The sequence below is a fragment of the Camellia sinensis genome, chromosome 2, assembly GCF_055761805.1.
Source record: "Camellia sinensis isolate YWXY chromosome 2, ASM5576180v1, whole genome shotgun sequence".
NCBI classification, from domain to species: domain Eukaryota; kingdom Viridiplantae; phylum Streptophyta; class Magnoliopsida; order Ericales; family Theaceae; genus Camellia; species Camellia sinensis.
The window spans coordinates 203,623,062-203,644,583 of NC_138962.1; the positions used below are offsets into that span (position 1 = coordinate 203,623,062).

A 21,522-nucleotide genomic window follows, 5' to 3' on the forward strand; every position below is an offset into this window, starting at 1 on the left:
GCTGAGATCAATCCCAAATATATATCAATGGTTGGGATGTGTTTGATTCCCGCCCAAACACCCTCTCCTCTCTCTCCCACGCCTACCAAACACGGCTGCCTGTACCCAAACGTTGTCCTCAACTCCCTCTCCCTCTCTCTCTCTCTCTCCCTCTCCCTCTCCCTACTGTGCTTCACAACCGATCTGAGATCAGATAGCATTGCTGAAGGACGTCATCAATGGCTGAGATGTGTTCGATCTAGGGCTTGATCTGATCGATCTTCGGAAGGAGGTCGAGATCTGGCGTTCAGATCTGGCGTTCCGATCACATTGCCCATCAGAAATTTCGACTTCTTTGGTTATTGATTTGTTGATTTTGCAGACATGTGGTTCTACCTCCTGAAGTGCCCAAACTTCTTCCCAAGAATCGCCTTCTCTCTGAAGTAAGTAATTAGGGTTTAAAGAATCGCCTTATTTCTAGGTTTTCGCCTTCTCTCTGTGTTGTCATTAGGTATATGAGATAAATAAATCAAATTACTTGATTTTGGTTTTATTTCACATTTGAAATTTTCTACCGTGTTCGATCTGTTCACATTCCAGTAGAAATAAATCAAATTTTCGCACTGTGTTTGATCTATTCACATTCCTTCAATTTAAATACTTCATCGGTTCAAGAGTTTTTGTTGATGTTGTATGGCGACTGTGGTTTTAGTAATTGAAGGAATTTATACTTCTTTGCAATGTTTATAGTTCTTTCCGAAAAATGAGAGTGCAGAAGTCTAAGTCTAACATTGTGCTTAATTTGTCTCCTGAAAACAGTCAGAATGGAAAGTTCAGCTATGGTTATGCAAGCTCCCTTGGAAAAAGGTCTACAATGGAAGATTTTTATGAGACAAGAATTGATGGTGTGGATGGAGAGATAGTTGGTCTCTTTGGAGTTTTTGATGGTGTGTATTTCTCTCTCTCTCTGTCATCCACGTAACCTTTGGTTTCCTTGAAGAAATAATGTTATTGATGCATAGTAGACTATGTTTGCTAAATGTGAATAATTATAAGTTATATTTGTTTTTCAACATGAATGATTATGGCTTCATCATAGAAAGGTCAATTTTTGCACTTTTAATAGCCATTCATTTTTTTTTTTTTTTGTAGATGTTTCCCCAGTTTCATTTTGTTGAAGTATTATAATAGCAGTTAGTTTGCTTTATCCATTTGAACATAGGTTTCATTGATTTTTTATTTTGTAGAGATAGATGACTTCCTTTAGGTAGTTGTGTACCTTTATTTAGTTTTTATTCTAACGTTTCACGAAAATCTGGAATGGATGTCTTTTATAAGCTAATAAGCACATTATGACTTCCTTCGAGCTCGAAAAGGTTTTCTTTCATTTGTCTATACACCACTCTTCTATTGCTTGCATTAGTTGAGTGGATACTAAATTGACAAGTTGGGTATTCACTATTTGGCAGTTATGGGATTGTATGAGAGCCAAGAGGAAGCAGTTTGTAGGGAGGAAGTTAATAAATTTATTTTAACAAGTTGAATTTGTTGAATTTGAATTTGTAGTTTAACTTTGTAATTTGAATTTGAATTTGTTAAAAGTTAAATTACAAGAAGTTAAATTACAGAAAGTTAGAAAGTTAATAAAGTTAGAAAGTTAGAAGGTTGTTAACTGCTAAATTAACGAAGAAAGAAAGTTTGAAGAAAGTTGGAAAGTTGTCGCAGGGAGAAACACCATATGTTGTTAACTGCTAAATTATAGAGAGAAAGTTGAGAAGCATTTGATTCCATGTGGGAAAAATATGAAACTTAGAGGAAATGGGTTATATTGGCATTCTGGAATTATTATGAGTAATTTTAAACTTTATGACTTTAGAGATTTGAGTAAAAATTCAGGTAGTCCTCCAAAATTATAACTCACATACCCTTAGTTAGTTTCCTTTTATTTAATTTGTTCTTTATTACTTTCTAATTTTTCCTTGATACATTAAATTCATTTATAGAGTTCCAAAATACATTACTTTTTGAATTAAAAGTAAGTATAATATACTTCTTTTCCAGCTTTAAAGCTAAGTGATTAGATAAGACTGACGCTTTACTTAAAATACCTATAGAATGTAATCTAAATGTAGACCTAGACTAAGATTAGGTTAATTTCCAAACATGCTATTCCAAGTTTGGTCTTACAATGCTCAATTTGGGTCTAAAGTGCTTCTCTAATAGTTATATCTGATACTTGAGATTTCATAAGGTAACATAGATTTGAAATAAAAAGCCCCAATTTAGATTCAATTTAAATGGGCTCATTTTTTAAATGGGTGTTTATTTCAGTTTGATTCCTGACATGGTTTTGATTTATGAAATGTTTAATTCTTTTATGGGAAATGGGTGCCAATTCATGAAATGGGTCCTAAATACTTTTGAGCTTCCTAAATACTGATTCTTTCTGTGTTTTTCTATTCTTTTTTTCTTTATTTGGGAGTGGGAATTGGTAAGCTGTGATAAAAAATAAATATAGTTTTAGCATTGCCTATTACTTTTTTAAGACCCTGTAAACAATTGTCCCCTTACTGTATGTTGTTCATTTGTTGTTTTATCCATTGAATTTTATCCCGTACTATGGTATAAAATATTATAAAATATCTATACTATATAATTTTAATCTATGGTATAATCTATATAATAAGGCACAAAGCTTTTTGAAAAATGTATCAAAATGTATGTGAGATACATTTTGATCCAATGGCTTAAATTACTTCATCTAAATTTCAATGGTTAGGATGTCTTTGAGCATCAACAGTCCAAAATGTAATGGTCCAAAACTCTCCTCTCTGTCTGTCACAGGTACTCATCTTCTCTCTCTCTCATTTCAATTTTTGAACTCTCTCTTTCTCTTTCTCTCTCTCTCTCTCTCTCTCTCTCTCTCTCTCTACCGTACGACGACCACCAACCACCTCTCCTCATTGCGACGACCACAGACCATCGCGATGCGGACACCACCGACTGCCTCCTTTCCTCTCACCCTCCTCTTTCGGTTTGGTGGGTTTGGTTGTTTCTGATTTCTGACATGTGGGTTGATCTTCCAACTTAAATGGATTGATTACCATAATGGGTGCTCCGGCTGAGTCATGGTGGAGAAGTCAAGGCCGACGGGAATTGCGATTGACGGCGGAGATCATGGACGCCGGAGATCTACGGCGGAGGACGGTGAAGAGATTTATGGAAGATCTTGGATCTGTTGATGATGCGATAAGGCATGTGGTTCAGGAGGTCAAGTTATAATCATTCAAGGAAGGTCGGGAGGGTTTGGATTCATCTATCAACGAGCTTCTTCTTCTTGGAATGCAAGGGTGAATTTCTCGCTTTTGATTGTTTGAATGTGTGTTTTATTTTTATTTATTTTACTTCTGTTTGATTTTTGTGGAAATATAGGAAAATTAGAAGAAAATGTTTATTACATATCGAGCTGTTTCATTCTTCGTTGTTTGGATCAAGAATGCCAAAAAAATTCCATTTGAATGAGTAGAGTGCAATACCACTATGCTGTATATCTCTGTTAACCTTGAAACCGAATTTCATTTTTTTCCCTTCGGGAGCTTGCATATAGTCAGTGACAGGGCAGAATGATTTATTTATTTATAATGTAATCAACCTACCTGACATGGGGGTTGATCTTCCAACTTAAATGGATTGATCAGGCATTTTTCTGATTTCTGATTTCTTAAATGGATTTAAATTTAAATTTTTTGAAAGTTTTGGGTCTGAAATGGGTTTCATTTGTATTAAGGCTAGGAGGATTTGGTGAATATTGAAATGGACAACGAATCGAGCAGTGACAACGAATCGAGCAGTGATATAGACCCGAAACCTGAAAAGGGTTTCACTTGATAGTCCAGTGTATAAATGGGTTTCACTTGATTTTGTGGGTTTGAAGAACATGTGGATTTTCCTTATAAAACAGTGAATGAAAGGAAACCTGATTTCACCTGATAAAACAGTGATTGATCAAGTGTATGAAACAGTGATTGAAAAACAGTGAAGAAATACCAAGTGAAACCCATTTATTCTATATACAAAAAGGAACCCATTTATTCCATTTGTAGCTCTGTTTTTGTATAAATTTAAGTTTCTTAATAGGAAAATCAAGTGAATGAAAGGAAAACAGTGAAGAACATTAAATTTAATGAAACTCATTTATTCCATTTGTAGCTCTGTTTTTGTATATATTCTAATGATCAATCACTGTTTTTTAATCATTGAATCATAGTTTGAAGCAACAAAAACAGAGCTACAAATTAATGTTGCAATGATGGAGATTGGCCCACTGATTCACCTAAAATGCTGTTCTAATTTTGATAAATTCCACAATTTTGTAGGTATGGTATTAATAATTATAGGTATTTTAAATGCCGTTCTAGCGTATGCCCGCAAAAGGGAACAATGGTGGATTTCATGTAGGAGCTTCATTTTGACTTATCTTCTAATTATTTGTCACTTCATATTAGATTGAGAAAGAAACTAATTTCTGTTGTAAAGTACTTTCATTTTTTGCTTCCTCCTTATCTCTTGCATGAATTAGACAAAGGAAGTGGATGATTTTGAACTTCCTTTTCTCATCTATCAATGAGAAGTGATGGGACTTTGCAGAGGATACAATGCTGATGAATAAATTGCTGAAAAGCATCTTTCTAAGACTTTATTTTGCAAAAAACATCTTTATCTACCTCCTTTTCTTACTGGATCAATCACAAAATTGTTATGGCATGCAGATTTCTCTAAAGGATGGCATTTGTGCCAACTTGAGGTCTTGGATTGCAAGAAGGTTGCATGGCCGAACTCTGTAACTGAAGAGAAGTATTGTGTTGAGGACTGTGGGTGGCCTTTAAAAGAGTTTGCATATGAGTGGAAAATAAACCTTTTGACAGGTCGAACGCATCAGGTACTTTATTTGTGTCTTTTTTGGTTTGTTTGATGTTGTTTCCCTCATCTATAGCAATCACAAGCTATGATATTTAGAATTGCAGCGTGTGTTTGTGACCATTATTTTTATCATACCTGGTTTGTGGCGGTGAAGAATTATAAGTGGTTTCAATTTGCTCGACTTTTTTTTATCAGTTTTATTAATGAATCAAATTAAGAAAATGAAGAACTTCACTTCAAAGTTGTTTCTTCTCGGTTGTCAAAATAGCACACACTCTTGGTTGTTGCACAGTACTAGAATAAATATCATAGTCAAAAAGAACAATTAGCATGATCAGCTATAAAAGCAAGAATGCATAAAAGATAAAGCTCACATTTCACACAGAGTAAGCACTCACAGTTTGTTTGGAACACGTAACTGCCCATTTGACTGACAAATAGAATCGTAGGACAAAAAATTAAGACCAGCTGAAGATGGGAAATATAATAATCAAAGAACAGAATAATAACCAAGATAGCTCACCTTCCAAAGATAACATTGAAGCCAGCTATTCTTACTTCCACAAGTGCATCAAAAGTCCCAGTTATATTGTATCATAGTTGTCAATTCAAGAAACAAAATCCTAATAGTGGAATTGTGAATCGAATTGAATCAAGAATCGTAAGATTACACATCAACTAAAAAAAATGATGATAGACAATTATATTTATTGAAAAACAAATTCCATATGTCACAGTGCTATGAAAGTAACAACACCAACTAATTTGAAAAATATTACCTTTATCAACAGGACATGTGGATCTAAATCCCACCAACAATAAAATTATTTAAAAACCAAAGCGATTGGCAAATTAGACTTTACCCTGTCAGCTTAAAATTGCTAAAATTGCATGATTATTAGAAAAGTTAAGCAATGAAAGCAGTTAAGAGTCCACCATTTAAAATATTATAGAAATGTAAGTAATAGAAACACCAAAATAGTGTTTCAATAAAGAAAACATTGTTAAATAAAATAATGCAGGACTTAAGGTATTTTTGGGATGTATTGCTTTGAAAAAAAAAAGGTATTTTTGGGATGCATTACCCTGAGGCGTGCCACTAAGTGAGCCTCATAAATTCCACCCAAGTTGGTTTGATCATGTACAAAGACCAATAATACACCAGCAAGCAGTCAAGGAACATGAACTGAGGTAGTGAATAAAGCATATGATGTAAGTGAAAATAAAGCATGACGTAACAACAATAAAAAAAACAGAATAAAGCATAAAAGAAATCCATGGGGTAATTTGAATAAAGCATAACTATACACCCATGTATACATATACATACATATGTCTGCTAGGGTTTGATTCCATGGTGATAGAGGGTGTTTGATGTATCTTGAATGTGTTTAGGTATTATGTTATTTGTTGTTGGTGATTTTTTTTTGTTGATGTTGTGATCGAATTTTGTTTAAAACGATTTATTGTTGGATTTTCTTTTATAAAGGTTTAATTTTTATAGGTGGTAGTGACAATTTTTTGAGGCTTTTGTTTGGAAATGAGAGAAACTGCCACATTTTTGTAGGAAAAGTATGTTATTGTATTGTTTTTCAATTATGTTTTGATTTGCACTTTTTTTTTAGCCAGATGTTTATTGTAATTTTGATGTGAAATAGTAGAAATGCTTCTGAAAACCCAATGCATGAATAACTGCCACATTGTAATGTGATCGCTGCCTCCTTTGGGTTTGATTGGTGTGATTTGGGTTTGATATTTTTTCCCCTTCTCTCTCTGTTCTTTTTCTTCATTTCATGAATACATACATTTTTAGGGTTGTTTATAACATTCTTGGGTTTGATTGGTGCATTTTGGTTTGATATTTTTTTTCCTTTCTCTCTCTGTTCTTATTCATTTCATTAATACATACATTCGTGAATACATTGATATATTTGATGAATCTTTTTTCTCTTTGTTTCACTTTTTCAGGTTGGTGATGATATACGGATGATGATCTAAGTTAGGTTTTTTTCCAATCAATCTGTTTCGTATGAATAAAAATTTCAGCATCGACAACCACCCTCCTTTCGAACTCGCACTCGCAAGGTTCAATTTCTGTCTCTCCCCTTCTCTCTTTGTGTTTGTTTTTACCCTAATGATAATGAGTCTTTCTGCAACAAAGCATGGTGCATTTCCCTTTGCAATGCATATCCTTTTTGGTTTTTTTCCTTTCTATCATGGACAATGGGATTTTTGAACCTTGATATCTGCTACAGTGGCCACAAGGCATCATTTGGCCATGAAATCCATTAGGACATCCATCTTCAGCTAACTTAATTTTGGTTTTGTGTTGTACAGACCTATATGTTTAAGTATGATAGTGTTTATGGTCAATGGAAAAAAATGAGCTTAAGGTTCAGGATTCTAAGACCCTTCTCTTTGGTGACAAACCTGTCACAGTCTTTGGTATGAGATATTATAAGCTGATTTTGCTATCTTTATTTCATTTTATTTTCAAAATGGCACCCTTTGATTATTAATAATTTATTTTTTGATTTTATTTAGGAACCCAGAGGAAATCCCATGGGGTGAAGCTGGAGCTGAATATGCTGTTGAGTCCACTGGAGTTTTTACTGATAAGGACAAAGTTGCTGCCCATTTAAAGGTTTGCCTTTATTTCTTTGCTTTATGGATTGGTATTTTGATTTGTGTGCATACTTTCTCTGATATAGTTGAAGAGATATATTTGTCTTGCTTTCATCAATATTGATTTCTGGTTCTTTTATTTTTTTAAATGGAAGTGTTGCATGTTGAATCTGTTTTCTTCTTTGGCTAAAATACCAGTGCTGGTACAATGCCCCCACTCATGAATTTTGACTTGACATGTTATGCTCAATTGGGCAATGTTCGTTATTTTGTTGGCTTGCAAATGTTCATGACGGCATGGTTTGTTGATAGTATTGCTCTTGATTTTTTTTTAATCACCAGGGTGGTGCAAAGACGGTTGTCATTTCTGCTCCAAGTAAGGATGCTCCCATGTTTGTTATGGGTGTCAATGAGAAGGACTACAAGCCAGATATTGATATTGTTTCCAATGCTATCAACAAACCATTAACATTATCAATATCTAGCATTGGAAACATTATTATACCCAGTGTGTTAGTGTTTCCCTTCAATTACTATGCATTTGTCTACACCATTAACATTTATTGTACACATTATTTATTTATTTATTATTATTATTTTATGGTTAATTGATGGAATGCTTTCAATATATTTCAGGGAGGAATTTAAGGATGAGAAGATGGTTAATGTGAAGTCATTACACATCCGAAACTTTCTCTGAAGTTGAGTTTGTTGGTTAGTGCTTTGCTTTGCATTTAACAATTGTTAGGATACTCATATCCAGCAATTGTTTCTCTATCTTCTTTGATTGATATTCATTGATTACCTAGGGACCTGCCTTAAAAAGAGATGTAATCCTAGATTTAATAGTAAACCACTTGATTATCTTTTCGTCTATTGTTATTGGTCAGTTTCCAGACAAAAGAAATTTAAAAACTATGTCAATATACTGTAAGAATGCGATGGATCGCAGCCCTCTAAATCTCCATTCTCAAATTTTCACAAAATCTTAAAAAAGAGTAAATTATAAATATGCCCCTGATGTTTGTAAAATATTCTCACTCTGCGGTGTTGCCTTTGAGTCAAACTTGGTTCTAGATCATGACACAATGCAATTATACAATTGGATTTGTTGATTGGGATTTTATTTTATTTATTTGTTTTTATTTTTTGTCAGTCAAACTTGGTTCTTATGTAGTTATAATTTGATTAGCAGCAGTAGCACTAACTGGTGTGCATTTAAGTTTTAATTTCTTTTAAATTGCAGAGCACTGGCTGGTGTGCATTATTTGATATTTTAATTTTTTTTATATTTGATTTATTTGAAATTGTAGAGTACAGTCTGTTAAATATATTTTTATAAATGCAATTTCTCTGTGTGCGTTGAAATGCTCTTCAAATGGAGGTGGTGCTACTTGGATCCTCTGATTATGCGTCTCTCTCTCCTCCTTTTCTCCTCTCCAACGCACACAGAAACCCCAATTTCTCTCCCAAGGTAATTCACAGATTTATTTGGAATTGATATAGAGTACAATCTATAATTCCAAACAAATCAAATATAATACATAGGTTAAATTTTGATCTGAACCTATGTATTATTAAAACAGAACAGGTTTTGAAAAATATGTGAGATACATTTTAGATCAATGGTCTATATCAATCCTGAGAATATATCAACGACTCAGATTTATGTGGCTCCCGCCCAAACATTAGACCTCCACCCACCCACGTCTCCTCTCCTTCTATCTTTATCTCTCTCTCCCTCTCACCCACGTCTCCTCCTCATTCCCTTTCTCTCTCTCTCTCTCTCTCTCTCTCCTTCTTTCATACCCTCCCTCTTTCCCGACGATCCTGCTCTTCAGTCTCGGCTCCGAAGGTAAGATTTCTGCCTCTTCCTGTCGTCTTTGTAATCTGAGGTTGGGTTTGATTGTTTATTTGGGTTTATCTGGGTTTATATTGATTGTTTATTCGGTTTATAACCTGTTTATCAAACAGCTTCTGCAATTGGGGTAAATGATTTCTTTCCTGAGGTTGGGTTTGATTGTTTATTTGGGTTTATATCCATTGTTTATTTGGGTTTATTTGGGTTTATCTGGGTTTATAACCTGTTTATTTGGGAGCTTGATTTACTGTATTTGGTGCAGATTTTAAAGCTGACTTGAAATTGAACATTATAGGATTTTCAAATCGTTCAATATCAAAGTTAGAACTTTAAATCTGAACATAGTAAAACGCATGTAACATATTGCACAATTGGGAAAAAAACATACTGCCCAATTTGGATGTTCAGAACTTCTGCAACTGTATTTCTTCTTTTAAGGAATCAGTAGAGACACTAAACTCTATTGTATTGTACAGCTGTCTTTGATTGATCAAGGAAATAGAAATAATTTCATATACCAAGAATGTGTATTAGTTGATGCCCATATTTAATAATTTCATAGTTTTTTTGCATATTATTTGTGTCTATACATAGTAATTCTGCTAACTGTGTCTCTCAATCTAATTTTCTGGCTTGCTAAACTAATGTTCGCTCTTGCTAAACTAATTTCATCTAATTTTGTGTCTATACAAAACTAATGTTCGCTGGAAAAACAACAGCTCTCCTTCGTCGAGTCGAATCTGAGGGCAACAATGGCAGGTACTTTGTTGACTTTGTTAATTTCGTGAATTTGAGGGTTTTGATTTGTAAAGTTGGAGGTTCTGAGGGTTTTGAATTTGAGGGTTTTGTTAATTTCGTGCAATTTATTCTCAACACTTTTATGGTGTTATGTAGTTAAGAAATTCTGAATGTTAATTAATTGTACATGATAACAATGTGTTAATTTTATGTTGGATGCATAAAGAATTTTATTTTATTTTAACTATTATTTTGGGGCCAACCATGTAAATGTAGAAATGTTGCAATAATAAAGTCAAGCAAGGATACGAGATATGCGGTTGACTCGGTGGTGACACATGATGGGACAAAGTTTCCCTGTTGGGCGTTGCCGGATCTGTTGTCATTTAGGCAAAAATTTGGAGATGAGGCTTATGCCAAGGTATTTCAAACTTGAACCATTTGATTTGTGTTTTTTTTTTTATAAAAAAAAAAAAAAAAATTGGTTCAGTTTATGGTGTCCCAGTCGTTCTATGGGCTTGGTAGCTTCATAAGTTGGATGTGTTTGATATATTGTAAGTGATATTGAAGTGATGTTATTATAATCTTCATGGTTTTATGTAAGAAAAATTTGATTGTTTCTTGCGGCTTGACATTGTACAAGTTACTTTTCTAATTATTGGTGTTGGAGCTAATTTAACTGGTAGACAAGCAATCTTAACTGTTTAGGCTGTCTTTTTTATTTTTATTTTTAAATGTGAAACCAAATGCTATTCATGATTTTTTTTTTTTTTTTTTTGAGTAGAACACAACAATATAAACATTAAACTAAGCAGAATGTCTTACATCAGTAGCAAGATGATGAGCATCTTGAACCACATCTCGGTCCACCTTTTCTAATACAACATGATGAAAAGGTTTACAATAAGACAAAAAGAAGTTAGAATGGATTGGAGACTCCAATCATATTCTTGATCATGGTGTTGGAGCAGCAGGATGAGGACTAAGCAGTCCGTTTGTAGAAGCAGATTGCTAATGCCATAATGCTATTCATGATTAACACCATTGCAGTCCTATATTTAAGTTTGGAGTTTTTTTTTTTTTTTTTTTTAATGCCTTTTCTATTATCTTCTAAATGTTGGTTACATGTTGGCAGCTGGATGTGGATTGGCATTGATGAAGCTCAATTTTTTGGTGACCTTTATGATTTTTGCTGCAAGGTTGCTGACCATGATGGAAAACTGTAATAGTTGCTGGGCTAGATCGGGACTACTTGAGGTTTTTCTTACAGATTAATTCATTTTTTTTTCTTTTCCTTGATGCAAATTCGTGACGGGCCTTTGTTGTGGTGTTTTTGCTTGATAATATAAATATTTTTCGTATGCCTGTGTCTAGGCATACACAAAATTCATGTTAAAGTCAATAAATTTGATAAATTACATTTTAAATCAATACTTTTAAATTTAATTATATTTTAATCTTATAATTAATTACATTATTCCTTTTAGACACGGGTATACGCTAGGGTGACACATTACTTTCATGGGTGATACATTTTTTAATTTTTATGGGTGATACATTTTTAAACCTCCAGACCAACCCTGAAGACTTACCTGATTAGAAACCCATACTTTACGATAAATCAAAATTTTATACTCATCAAACACACCATAAATTAGATTTGTTCTATTTATTAGCCCATAAATCAGTAGTTTGAAGGTGTTAAAATCTATTGCTAGATAAATTATAGTTGTTGCCAAGGATATGCGGGCGTAATGTGATTGGCTAGATGGAAAAAGCAAGCAAGAAAAGCGATAGAAAATGTAGTCTTAAAAAAAAAAGAAAAAGAGGAAGCTTTGGGTGACCCACCACCAACCCGGGAAAGGAGTCCGAAAATTTCACGTCTTCTGAGAAATCACAATACTGTATTTATTATTATTTTTATTTTTAGAATCTTAATTTATTTAGCTTTTATTGTTTGTTGGACAAACTATTAAATTGAAATTCTTAAACAACATAATAATTATTTATTTGATAGTATTATATATATCAATTGGAATAATTGTTAGTTTTTATTGAAATTTTTAAACAAGAAAATTATTATTTGTTTACTGGCAGTGGGAGTATTTAGGTGCTTCTTCGTGGGCTGCATCACCAGAGTTCTGGATAATTTCATTGTTATTTTATTTGAGTTCTGTAAAACGTGTGGTATAAATAAAATTGTTTTAAGTTTTTTAAAAAGAATAGTATTTCTTTATATTTTTTCAATATTTTTGTCAAAACATATTACGGACTTTATAAATTTTAATATGATACGTATGAATTACAATTTTATTTTGATCACAATATTATTTGCACCGTGCCTTCAGGCACGGGCATACGCTAGTATATATATAAAATTAAATTCTTTTATATGTTAATTTTAAAGGAAAATTATTTAAAAATCTCATTTTAGAAATTTACATAAAGTCCTCCTTTTATTTTTATAGATGGGTAGGTCATGTTCATTTGAAAATATTTTTTTATGAGATTCTATTTAATATATTATTGTGTCACATTAACACATTTTTACTCTTATTGATTGGTGGGTTCATTTTTTTTTTTTTAATTTTAGGGTAAATTACATTGACACCCCCTGAGTTTTATGTTTATTACAGTTCCCCGCTCACCTTTTGAAATTACATCTCCTTCCTTGAGATTTAAAGTTTCATTACAGATTCTCCCTTACCAATTTAATTTTTTTAAATATTAATGTTGCCCTCACTAGGTAAATTACATTGACACCCCTCACATTTTAAAAATTACAATCCCCTCCTTAAGGTTTAAAGTAGCATTACCTATTGTTCACTCGGTTAGTATTAGTTGGAAAAAAAATTCATTGAAAAAAAAAATTAATTGAAAAAAAAATTGTTAGTAAAATTTTTAAATTTCTGTTTAAAAACCAACAAAAACTCATTTTTGGAATTTACTTTTTTTCCTCAAATTTACAAACTGAGACAACCATTTATAAACTAAAAAAATTATCAAACAAGTTTTTATCACATTTTTTAAAATTTTTGTAAATATAAATTGAAAACTGAAAACGAAATGGTTACCAAACAGGCCTCAGATGGTAAAAATGTCATAAAATTAACAAATAATTAAATAAGTTATCAATGTAAGAAATGACTTATCAAAATATTCCTAGGATATGTATGGTTTGATTTTTAGATTTTTTTTAAAAAAATTAAAAATTAATTTGGTTAAGAAATAAAAAATAAAAAATAATTATCATTTTTATATAATTTTATCTTTCGAGTGGTTAGAAATAATTTTTTGCAAATTAAATTGAAACAACCATACGTATGTATATAATCTGCCCAAAAGTTAAAATGATAATTATTTTTTATCCTTAAATGATAATTATTTTTTATTTTTTTATTTTCTAACCAAATTAATTTTTAATTTTTTTTTAAAAAAATTTAAAAATCAAACCATACATAGCCTAAGAATCTTTTGATAAGTCATTTCTTACGTTGATAACTTATTTAATTATTTATTAATTTTATGATATTTTTACCATTTGAGGTTTGTTTGGTAACCATTTCGTTTTCAGTTTTCAATTTATATTTACAAAAATTTTAAAAACTGTCATAAAAAGTTGTTTGATAACTTTTTTGGTTTATAAATGGTTGTCTCGGTTTGTAAATTTGAGGAAAAAATATAAATTCAAAAAATGAGTTTACGTTGGTTTTTAAATAGAAATTTAAAAATTTTACTAACAAATTTTTTTTTCAATTAATTTTTTTTTCAATTAATTTTACTAACTAATACTAACCGAGGGGCAATTGATAATGCTACTTTAAACCTCAGGGAGGAGATTGTAATTTCTAAAATGTGAGGGGTGTCAATGTAATTTACCCAGTGAAGGAAAAATTGGTATTTAAAAAAATTAAATTGTTGAGGGGAGGAATCTGTAATGAAACTTTAAATCTCAGAGAGGGAGATGTAATTTTCAAAAGGTGAGAAAGGGAACTATAATAAATATAAATCTCAGGGGGTGTCAGTGTAATTTACCCTTAATTTTAATTTTTATTTTAGAATGTGCAATATTTTCCAAATGTGGTTGATAAAGCCCTTATTTTTCAAAGGTGGCTAATACAGAACAAATAAAAAAATCCTTAGTGCATTCTTTCTAAACATGTCTAGTACTTTTTGCAAATGTGAAATGTGAGTAGTGTATTTTTTAAATGTGGCCCTTATACTATATTTGGTTGGGGTATTTGAGAAGAAATTTGAAAAGGAAAAGAAAAATAATATGTGAAATATGAATAAAATATACCTACATTTCACCTAATTTCACACATTTTTTTTTATCTTTTCAAATCTCTTCCCAAATCTCCTAATCAAACACAGTTTTAGTGCATTTTTCAAATGTGACTAATACGAAACAAATAAAAAAGTCTTTAGTGCACTTTTTTTCAAACATGGTTAGTATATTGTCCAAACTTGACTAATACAATAAATCACATCAACAAATGTGTCAATTCCATTTGATGGGACTTCTGTATTCATTAAAATAAAATTAAGACTGATTGATTCACAAGTTCACCTTTTGAATTTATAGATCAATCACCCAATTTTAAAATAATGTCATGCATTGGATGAAATTTGCGAGAACAATTAATTGTTGCCCTTTAATTTAAATTTTGAATTGATGAAGGTGGGACAAATTTTGGACCATACCCTAAATCCACCAAAAATTAATCATTGCCATCTCTAAACATATAGTATGATCTTAAACAAGAAATCTACATATGCATAGGGTTTTTTTTGGAAAGATAGTTAAAAGTTATCTTCCAGCTTTTAACCTATTTTGAATCACATCATCTACATTGTTTACACGTTTTTTCAATTTTTTTTTTTAAAAAAATCAAAAATTAACTTTTAACCATCTTCTAAAACAATTCATAATTCAATTGTGAGTGTTATGGGTATTTTTTTATAATTAAATTATAAATACTGAACACTTTTTAATCTTAAAATTAGAGGACAAATCTAAGGAATCTTTCTATTTTTTTATTTATTGAACTCCAGATAAATAATAAGATCTTTTGCTAATAAATACGTGTAAAATACATTAGTCATTAGGTAAAATAGCAATAAAAAAAAGTTTTTTTTTTTTTTTTGGGTTTTTACTAGCACTTTTTATTTTATTTATTTATTTATTAATAACAGAGTATTCGAATCAATTTACTCGCATTTTGACTAATCCCGAATTCCACACAAAGTGTTTCTCTATCAGAATCTGGTAAATCTCAAACAAAATTCGCAGATATTATCCTAAGAATTTGATAATATGTAATGAGAGTTGAAGATAAGATATGGAGAAACACACTCCCAAATTTCAAACTGACTAGGCCAATCCTTGAAATTTGCTAGCACTCTTTATGATATTCATGAAATTTATACATGGAAATGTACAATCCCATCAAATTTACTAGCACTCTTAATGATATTCATGAAATTTTTACATGGAAATGTACAATCTCATCAAAGGCAAAAAGTACATACTTGTGACTCCTCGAAGTTTGAATTTGCATTTGGATAGTGACGTGAAAATGCAATAGGAACCAAAGATCTAGATCAAAAAAATTAGGCACCAATGCCACCATTTGACTGATTCAAATATGGTTTATTTCTTCACATGTTTTTAAATAGAATGGTAGGAGCACACAATCAACAACAATGCTATAAATTTAGAAAAAAAATTAGTATAAAAGTATTTAGAATTTTAAATTTATAATCAAAATTCACTTACGCTGTGTTTGATTGAGAGATTTGGTAAGAAATTTAAAAATAAAAAGGGAAAATGTGTATAAAATCAGATAAAATATATGCATATTTTATTCACATTTTACTTTTTACTTTTTCTTTTCCAAATTTCTCAACCATACGCAGATGAGTAATCTTACAACAACAATTTCAAATGTACACTATTAATCCACAATTCTTCCTAAATTTATGGAGAATTCTTTTGACCCCATAGACTTCCCGGAATACCAGTTATAGAATAAGGCCTCGTTTGGGAACCCTCCTTTATAGCTAAAAAGTCAAAAAGTTATTACATTAATCAAAAAGCCAACAACCCATACCAAAAAGTTAAAGATTCTCTATTCTCTCTACTTTTTGCATATCTTTTCGTAAAAAGTCAAAAAGTCATCCCAAACATACTAGTTTTTTTTAACTCATATTTTAGCCAAATAACCAAAAAGTTACTGAATGAGCCTGTTCTCAAACGAGGCCTAAGTCACATACACAAATTTATTTGTTTATGTGACTCACACCAATTTGATTATGTTGAAAAAATAAAGTACAAATGGACTAGTTGGGAAGACAATAGTAATCAGCTTGCTTGGTTGTGTTTTTTCAAAAACACTTTTCAGAAAATTTTACTTTTTTATTTTTCGTATTTTTTTTATTTTTACTGATTTTTTTAATATTTTAAGCAATTTTTTTTACTTTTTAGACATACCTAACATAAATATACCTAAAAAGTAAAAAATTTGTGAAAAAAACCTTTTAAAAATTCACTAAATACCAAAAATACAAAAAAAATGAGAATTCAGTACATTTTTTGTATTTTTATGTATTTATTAAAATTTTAAAATATTTTTTCACAATTTTTTTACTTTTTAGATACATCTAAGTAAGGTGCATCTAAAAAAGTAAAAAAAATGTTTAAAATTTAAAAATATTCACTAAAAACAAAAAAATACGAAAATCAAAAAATTAATTTTTCAAAAAACTTAGGCCTAGTTTGAAAAGACTAAATAAGTGTACTTTTTGACTTTTTTTGTATTATGTGTAGAAAAAGTAGAGATGAGATGTTGATTGATGTGACCCAAAAAAGATAAAAAGATGAAATAAGTGCACTTTTTTCTTTGTAGTCAAACTTGACCTTAATTCAAAAAACTCAAACCAAACACAATGATTGTAATATACAATTAATATTACTCAAGGTGAGGTCACTAAAGTATACAATATCCTAAAAATAAAATATATAATATAAATTCAAAATTAACCTGATCTGAACTATCTCATAATAAATAATTCATTGATGTAATTTTTAAAATGTATTATCAACCAGACTCTGAGTTTTGACTCCACTAACCATTTCATTGAGAGTCATGTGAATCAAATTTGTCATCATCCTTTGTGGGTCATTACTTTTTCTTTTTTTGGGTTATTTTTTTGGTTAATTTTTTTTAAAAATTTATTTATAATAAAATGTATTGAAAAAAACTTTCTAATAATATTCTCTTATGATTCAAATTTCTTCTACCTATAAATCTCATATTATATAAATTTAATTTTTACACATAACCACACTCAAAAAAATCTAAGTGATTAAGGCCATTTTCTCAGATTATAACCCACTTCTCCTCTCACAAAAAAGCTACTTATAAATAATTTTTAATCAAAAAATTAATTATAACCATATTTTCAAAATAACCCTAAGTCTATGATCCAGACTTTTTCTTCAAAGAATTGGCATCATGGGTCTGTGTGAAATGGACCATCTCCTAACATTTGATCTTTTTCCCATGCTTTTCTTAGCTAGCATTCCACTATACTACTGAACAAATAATAACAATATTTATTTCACCATGTGCTGTAAGAATTAATAAATTTAATAATTTTGCAATAATGTAAATTCCGAATTTAAAACATAACCCGTTTCAACAATTTGATAACTGTCAATGTCATATTAGTGAACAAGAAAAATTTATAAGATTTATTAATTTAAATAAGTTTACTTTTTCATAATAATAATAATATTCACCTTGCTTGTTTCCACTTTTCAAAATATACTTTTCAAAATATTCTACTTTTTTATTTTTCGTATTTTTTTGTTTTTACTGAATTTTTTTAATATTTTAAGCAATTTTTTTACTTTTTAGACACACCTAACATAAATACACCTAAAAAGTAAAAAAATTATAAAAAAAATCTTTTAAAAATTCACTAAATACCAAAAATATAAAAAAAAAAATACAAGAATTCAGTACCTTTTTTATATTTTTATGTATTTATTAAAATTTTAAAATATTTTTCACAAATTTTTTACTTTTTAGATACATCTAAATAAGGTGCATTTAAAAAAGTAAAAAAAATGTTTAAAATTTTAAAAATATTCACTAAAAACAAAAAAAATACGAAAACTAAAAAAGTCAATTTTCAAAAAACTTAATCCAAAAAATTCAAACCAAAGACACTGATTTATTTCACCATGTGCTGTGAGAATTAATAAATTTAATAATTTTGCAATAATGTAAATTCCGAATTTAAAACATAACCCGTTTCAACAATTTGATAAATGTCAATGTCATATTAGTGAACCAGAAAAATTTATAAGATTTATTAATTTAAATAAGTTTACTTTTTCATAATTATCTATTTGAAATGTTAACTTTAACTAAAAAAAATTATCTTAAAAAAAATTTAGATCACAATTTTTTAAAAGTTCATTTTTCAAGTTTGTTTTTGAGTTTTTTAAGTTGATGAACATCCTTTTTAAGTACAATTGTTTAAATATATTATTTAAAACAACAATGCTAGAGGGTCACAATTTTTGTGGCTACAATGGCTCAAAACTGCCAAAACGACGTCGTTTTGGCATGTTTTGCACCCAAAACGATGTCGTTTTGACAGTTTTGAGTCATTGTGGCCACAAAAATTGTGGCCCTCAAACATTTTCCTATTTAAAATTTGAAGTCAAAGCCTCTTGCAAGCATTGCTGAATTATTTGTTTACTTACTGATTTTTTTTAAGTAAAATACAAAAAAATTTGAGAACACATGAGAAATTTTATACATATAGGCTAAAATATATTTGATTAAATTTATAACTTTTTTAATCTTTAATCTATTTTCAAAATTCTTCTTACACTAATTCTGATAGTAACATTGTTAGCATTTATAGTAGCCTAAAACTTGAGTGCAATTCTAACCAAATTTGTGGGGGAATGAGTTCATGACCCATTTCTCTCTTTGATGCTATAATGACATTTTGCACACCCATACTTTAATGCCTGAAGTATGCCAGAAAGGAATTGTGCATTCAATGTGTTGAATAATTGAATTCCATAAATACTGTTGACAAAAGAACATTTAAAACAAAATAATAATAATAATAAGGGTTTGTAGTAATAAGAAAAGAATCTATAATTTTAAATAATTATAACGGAGTACGTATTGATTAAATAGTTCACACCATTGAAAATTTTAGGTATATAGTAGGGGAATTTAGATTTTAGGTATGCAAGAGCATCCCTATCAGTTCTCTTATAATATCTTTTTGCTATTATAAGGGGTTAATTCTTTAAAAATTCTTTCTCAGCAGATCTCTTATACAAACTCTTAAATTTAGGATTGTTACAGTGACTCCCTATTTGTAGAGAGTCATTGTAGCTCCCTTATATTTAATAAATTCTTATTTTATTTCGTTGAAGACGTGAAGGGGAAGTCCCCTTAGATGTCCGTGAGTACCTCTAGCTGAAGAAGAAAAATGATCAAAAATGACCTAATCAGTCATTTGGCCGATCAACCTCCCCTATTTGTTTTCCTCGACTGTGCTGCTGCCTGCTGGTGTTTGGTTGTGCTGCTGCCTAAAAATGTCCAAAAGTGCCCTGGTTGGCTTTTCATTATTTTATTATTAAAAAAATACTTAAATTTAAAAGTAATTAAAAATATTATTTTAATAGAATAGAGAGAGAATAGGGAGTTTAATGGAGAAAGTAAATAAAAAAATGATTTTTAAAATAAGAAATAAATTTTTTAATAATATTTTTAAATAAAATTTAAATAAATTGATAGGGATGCAGAGAACTAGAAATTCTATAGTACAAATGCTATAGTACAATTTATGCAATACCTTAAAATAAATTGTCAAAGTATATATTTTGATGTCTGAATGGAGTCAAAACGTTCTTATTTTAATTTCAACCATTAATTCCTTTTCATTTTTCTCTTTGTTGATGCGGTGTGTAATCATTCAAAACAATACAGATTACAATAAGTGGATTCAAATTTTTAATGGAGAAATCCGCAGAGAGTTATGTGTTGGAAAAAATATTTTATATAATAGGTATGTTATGTGTAACGCCTTCAAAATAATAACATTAAACTCATCAAATAAGACATTCATAAACATATGAAATAACCACATTCTTCTATTCATCAGAGTTTGATTACAAAAGTATTACATGTTAACAACAAAAGCAAAATGCCCTACGGGCTTACAGCTTTCCAACTTAACACTTGGTTACAACAAAAGAGTACTAACTCATTTACACCTTAAGCCCTTGGCTTGAATTTACACGTAATACATCAAAAGTAAAACGACAAAAGTATGTCCGCCTCTAGCCTCCCAAGCTATGTCCTTGGAGGTGGCATGCTACCTGTACCTAAAAATGATGTTCCCATATAGGGTGAGCCACAGCCCAGTAGAAATACACTAAACCAAATATGAACAATGACTAAAAGATTAGTAGTTGATAGTTGGTCCACACTGATTCTTTCCTTTATCACACTTTACATTTTCATGACATACAAGTCCATGGTACAACTCATTTTCCAATATCTTTAAATTCTCAAATTTCAACCATGGCTCAGAACCTGGCCAAACAACTCATATGAGACAACAACTCATAAAAAACACTTCCCATATCATATTAGATAAGCATACGAGCTATATCACACAACAACAGATAAGCATACAAGCTATATCATCACTTCCACAGATATGCATATGAGCACTATCACACTTCCAATGACAAGCATATGAGCTCTGTCAACACAATAATAGATAAGCATATGAGCTCTGTCTATGAAGTCCATCCCCTATCTCCTCCCAACACATCCGGTTTAGAGGTCCATCCCCTATCTTCCCCTAAACCGTGGAGTACATCCCCTATCTCCTTCAACACAACACAATGCATATAAACAACAATTATACACATCATCACACAATACATAAATTTAATGTATTCTTTCAATCGTCAATCTCAATGACACATTCGAGTGATTAGTTTCAGTTTGCCTAATCATCATGCATTGTCTACAACAATCACGACTATCCTCCACCGATAGCCCAAAGCAGTTATTTCTAAACAGAAAATAAATGCACAAATGGATATTTAATCAACATTTCATTTCGGTGAGTGATAAATAATTCAACTACACCCTTTAACCCCATATTTTCCCAATCTCTACATTTTCACTTCATTTCCTCATTTCTCACAATTAATTATCCCAATTAATCAAACGGTGTAATTAGGTCATTTTCCATAATTACCATTTCAACCCTTAGGTCCCATTTTCATCAATGATTCAACATTTATTTCACTTCTCTACGACAAACATGCATTTAGGTTTATT

At 30.4% G+C, this 21,522-nt stretch overlaps 1 non-coding gene across 2 annotated transcripts; it reads left to right on the forward strand.

The window, feature by feature from the left end:
• The first annotated feature begins 5,216 nt into the window (after positions 1–5,216).
• On the forward strand, positions 5,217–11,336 carry LOC114277589 (uncharacterized). 2 transcript variants are annotated; one of them, XR_014362362.1, is made up of 3 exons: positions 5,244–10,144; positions 10,400–10,544; positions 10,908–11,336. It is a non-coding gene; the product is annotated as an uncharacterized LOC114277589 (transcript). The 2 variants fall into 2 exon arrangements; XR_014362361.1 differs by lacking the exon at positions 10,908–11,336 and having other exon boundaries at positions 5,217–10,144; positions 10,400–10,520.
• The last annotated feature ends 10,186 nt before the right edge of the window (positions 11,337–21,522 follow it).